The sequence below is a fragment of the Chlorocebus sabaeus genome, chromosome 1 (assembly GCF_047675955.1).
Source record: "Chlorocebus sabaeus isolate Y175 chromosome 1, mChlSab1.0.hap1, whole genome shotgun sequence".
Taxonomy (NCBI): Eukaryota; Metazoa; Chordata; class Mammalia; order Primates; family Cercopithecidae; genus Chlorocebus; species Chlorocebus sabaeus.
The window spans coordinates 45,920,699-45,926,091 of record NC_132904.1 but is presented as its reverse complement, the minus strand read 5'-3'; the positions used below and the strand labels follow the sequence as shown (position 1 = coordinate 45,926,091).

Below are 5,393 nucleotides of genomic sequence, written 5' to 3'. Positions count from 1 at the left end.
GATTCAGCATCAGCAGAGTGCTGGGCCTGGAAGAGGAATGGATCTGGACTGAGGGGACCTGAGTTCAACATTGTGAACAGTGTGATAGGAGCCACCAATAAATTTGTTTGAACAAATTGAAAACTATATACCTCTTTATGGCTTTCATAGCTCCTTTGTAATGTCTCTCCTGCATTCAAATGGCGTGTGCCAGCTCCCTTCAGTGAGGGTCAATCTGAGGGGCAGCCTCACTGTCGGTGAGAAGCAAACAGCCAGCTGTGATGTCACACATTCTCTTGATGTCTCTTCTGTCTGCTTGAGTTATCTGGGGAAGAAATAACCACTGGTAGAAAATAGTTCTGAATTTTATACTGATTCCATTTCTAAAATTCCGTTTTTAATTGTGGTAAAATTTATGTAACATACATTTGACAACTATAACCATTTAAAGTATACAATTCAGTGTCAGTAAGTACATTCAAAATAAGTTGTAACTGTTACCACTGCGCCCTTTAAGAACTTTTCATTATTCCACACAGAAATTCTGTGCTCATTAAATAATGGCTACTCATTCTCTCCATCATCCAGCACCAGACTCCTCCTAATTTATTTTCTGTATTCATGAATTTCTTAGTTTCAATACCTCATAAAATTTGAACTTACAATATTGTTCTTTGGTATCAGGCTTATATTGCTAAGCACGATGTTTCTGGGTTCATCTATGTCACAGTATGTATTAGAATTCTGTATGAACTGTAAGTTATTATCCAGATACTACAATTGACATTAGCATGGAAAGTTCAGATGTTTTCAATGTTGCTTCTCATGTTAACAGCCATAAAACGAACTGAAAGTTAAGCCAGAACAATTTATACAAACCCTCAAGTATGGAGAATTCTCCTGCAACTGAAACAATGTGCAAGCAAATAAATGATTTTCAAGGTAATTTCCACTTTGAAACCAATACTGAGGCTTCCATTGGCCAAATTGAACTGATGGGACATATTTATGGGCTCCTCACTGGTCCATTAGTCCAGGAAGAGCTAAATAAGAACTTACCGGTTCTTAAGGGGAAGGGGCTATGGTTGTCTTTGCTAGAAACCAAGACCAACATGTCACCATTCTGTGGACAAATGACATCAGAGGACTTTTCATAAAACCAATTCCCTGGACTGTTTTTATGAAGAGAGATTTTGTCTCTAAGCACATTATTTTGCTCTATATATGAGAATTCAATGGAACTTAGAGATAGCAGAACTCACTTATTCAGAATCAAGTTACCAACTGCAGTAATGCCTCCAGTCATAAAAGGAAACATGATTTTTAGGGGAACATAGTCTGACAGATTAATAAGGAATCTTCCTTCTTGATATAATCAGGTACGAACAAGTATAAAGAGTTTTAAGGTTTCAGACAGGAACTCCATTCATTACAATGAAAATCATAGAAAAAGTGTTCCGTAAGAAAGATTCAGTGTAAGATAACACAGAAAATGTGTTGGTAATATCAAGGAGAATCTAAACATTGCACTGTCAGACTAACGCATTCCATGGGTGAAAGCTGAAACTGTCAGGTTAGATAAACATCTATTCAAAGACGGTGAGGAACCACTGAGACATTTCTGAGGCAGAAGGCTAAGAAAAATGCATATAACTGTCAAGGGTGGCAGGGCAGTGTTAGTCTCAAAGTCCTGTCTCACTGACAGGGCAGAGGCTCTTCCTCATTGGCCCCATCTGCTTCCCGACAGCTCCAGGGTTTCCTCAGGAAGCCGCCCTCCACCTTCATCTACCTCAGACATGTCCTGCAGAGCCCTCTGGAGAACCAGCTTCAGGTTCTGCCAATTTTGATGGTGCCTAAAGGAGCCCATAAAGAAGTAAATGATGGGGTTGGCACTGCTGTTAGATGACAGGAAAATCAAACTAGATGAACATGACAATATAAGACCAGGACATGTGGATCCTGGAAAACAGGGCCCACTGAATGCCAAAGGGCAGACTGCAGAGGAGGAAGACTAGCACTGTGAGCAGGATGGTCACATACAGCCTGGTCAGCGGCATCTTCCGAGATCCACAGAGGATCCTGATCACTAGGACCAGGCTGGACACACAGAGAACCACACATAAAAAAATCAGCCACACGACTGTGATGGATCTGATGTTTGACACCAAACAGAATTAGCACCACTAAACAGGAAGTCACAGAACATCCACTCCAGGATGCTCCGCAGCAGGGACAGGCCCCAGAGCAGGACACACATGACCACTGACAGGTGTGTGGGGCGGCGGCAGCAGTACCAGATGGGCCACAGGACGCACAGGCAGCACTCAGTGGTCATGGTGCTCAGAATGTTCAGGCCTGCCAAGTAGGGAAATGTCATCACAGGATAGAGGATTAGAGAGATGGGATGGACATTATTGATGAGGCATAATGGGGACATATAATGTGGCCACTGAGGAAGAGGAAGTCAGCCACAGACAGGTGGAGGATGTAGATGGAGACAGTGTTCCTGCACATGCGGAAGCCCAGGAGCCAGAGCACAACCATGTTTCCTGTCAGCCCCACAAGGGAAATGATGCACGTCAGCACCGTGAGGCTCAGGGTCTGCTTGTAGCAAAGAGTCTCCTCTGTTCTGATAACTGGTGTCGGTTCTGTACCCAAGGCTGAGATGGTTGGATCCATGCTCAGAAACCCCAGTCTGGTGCCCCTGGGAACACAAACCAGATATGATCACCAGCTGTATCATCTTTGATTCTCCCCACCACCCTGCCATGTGAGATTTACTGTCTTTATTTTAAGGAGAGAGAAACAGAGGTTCACAGAGAATAAGTCACCTATCAAAAGGTGGGGGTCCTCAAATCCAGTCTGAAATCCAGTTCTTATTGATTCTGAAGCCTGACCTCTGTCTGCTGCCACACAAGTTCTGTGCTGACATGGGAATAACCTTATGATCAAAACACCCCAACTCATCCGGCCAGGGCTGTGGACCCAATCCTTACTGTATCTTGGGCCTGACATTTTCTCTCAGGTGGAGGAATTCAGATACAATAAGAGGTGGTTGTGACACCCTCATGACTAGGACTGATCATCCATGGACAGAAAAGAAGACCATGCATTATGAACCAGAGGAAAATGTGACCTTCGCTAGGATAAGTGTGAAAATGGCTGGGCCTCGTGGGTGAGAAATAACTCAGTGTGTCAGTCATTGCAGACAGGACTACATTTTACATTTCATACTCCCGGTACCTGTTTCCATGAGCAGCACACTGTGCTCTTCATAAACATTCATTCAATGAATGAATGCATGCATGAGGAGCCTAATGGTAATGGTAGATTTTGGTGAAATGGAAAATAAAAATGAAAGCACCATGTACAACATCAGAACACATAAGTGTAATTAGATGAAGAAAATTTCATTCATCAGAATTCTATTTGTGGACAACTCTATCTGTGTTAAAAAGAATTATTGATATGTGCCTAACCTGAAATTGACCACTGATGTGTCTTTAAAATGAGGACTCGATGTGGTTATGCTGAACATCTAGAAGCATTTTGTATACAATGTTTGTGTAGGGTGTGGGTCTGAGTTGAATTGCTCAGCCATATAGCAGAGGAAAGAGTAAGTGAGGGCGAGGTCTGAGTGCCACTGAAAAAGGTTATTGAAGTGTTGGAATATCTATGGGGCAGTGCTAAGTGTTCTGCTGGGTATAAACAATGTAAACCGATTTCATTCTTTCTTTCAGGAGATCTTTGTTAGCATTTCTTTGTTGCTGTAAACATTTGTATGAGAGAAGTCCATGATGGGATATAGGACATGTGTAGGGCGTGGAGTATAAAGAGAGATGTTCATGCAGATTTCAACTGGAGAATGAGGACTGGGTCTAATATGGGAGAATAACAGCAGCTGATTGAGAGTTTTTAAGGTATTGTCTCTCCTAATCATCTGAAGAGCCTAGGAGGTAAGAATGAGTATTATTCCCATATGGCAGATAATGCACTGGAACACACAAAAAGTGAACTATTCATTCTCGGACTCATATAGTGTGAATTTGAGCCCAGCAGGGATGACTCACAATCTAGTCTTGGAGCAGCCCTTTAGACCCGCACCACTCTGTCAATTATACATGTTAGAGGGGGTAAAGCAGAGGAGTGATTCTCAAGTTAAATCCAAGTTGGCAGTCAAAATTGTGGGTTGAAAAAAAAAACTAAACAAATTTCAGATAGAGAAAGAGAAGCAAATCAAATAGGGAACAAAATAGAGGAGAGTGAAAGCCATTTAGGAACAAATTCAGGAGTTCCTTTTTGCCTATCAGAGGCCACCTTTTCTCTGGAATCCTGAGAATGCACATGGGCAGGAGCTTTCCAGGTAGAAAGAAGATGCACCCTCCTCTGGGAGTACAAAAAAGCATCTGGAGTGAGTTCATCCATCATGAGCTCTTTTAGAGAGACAAGCTGCTACTGCCCTGATTGGCCCAAAAAGGAAATGGGAGGAAAAGGAGAACATCTGTTACTCACACTCAGAGCACTAAACACTTTGTCCATCTATATTTAGGGTAATGGTGTACTTGTCTTCCTCATGAAACCTGAAGCTTCATAACAACTAAGTCATGCCTGTCATTTTCACTGTGGTATCACCAACACGTAGCATGTATTCCTTAAATATCATCTATGTTATTATCTTCATATAACGTAAGATGAAGCCAAGACCTAGAAAATTAAAGGGTTTTTCTGAGATCACAACACAAACAGTAGGTCCATTAACAGCCCCTGATCCCTGGAGCTCTCATGAGACTTCTATACAGTTCTCTGTCACATCACTCATCATTTCAGAGGAGTTCCTGATAAATCTTGATGTGAGCACAGAATCAGAAACAGTCAGAGGCAGAGGAGACTGCTACGTTGCCCTAATATTCATTTTCCTCTTTGGTCACATAACAATTCTGAGAGTTTAAAAGCAGCACAACGACCCACATTCCAGTTTTCCTTGATGGAGGGAGCCATTGTATGACAAAGTGCTGTTCAAGGAAAGATGCACAAAAGTGATATAAGCAAGTCCTGGCTCAGAAGATCAATCAAAGCAGCAATACTTCTCCTTTCCTTCATTTTTTTCCCATCATACTGGAATGCTGGTGTGGCTGGAAACCATGTGGGATCACAAGGATGAGGGTAACTCTCTAGGGATTGTGGAGTAGTAATTTTTGCAATTCTGATGTACAATGCCTTGGAGCATCCAGCACAGATCTCAAAGATAGTCATTTCTGGGTATTCAAGAGGCTTGTTTCTGGAACCGCAGCACACATCAAAATCTGCAGATGCTCAATTTCCTTATATAAAATGATGTGATAGTTGTACAAAACCTATGCACTTTCTCCCAGACACATTAAATCATTTTAAGTTACTTAGAATAACTGACAAAA

General features: G+C 42.1%; 1 pseudogene; it reads right to left on the bottom strand.

Annotated features, from left to right (window-relative positions):
- Positions 1-1,668: 1,668 nt before the first annotated feature.
- On the bottom strand, positions 1,669-2,658 carry LOC103239030 (mas-related G-protein coupled receptor member X3-like; annotated as a pseudogene).
- Between the last annotated feature and the right edge of the window lie 2,735 nt (positions 2,659-5,393).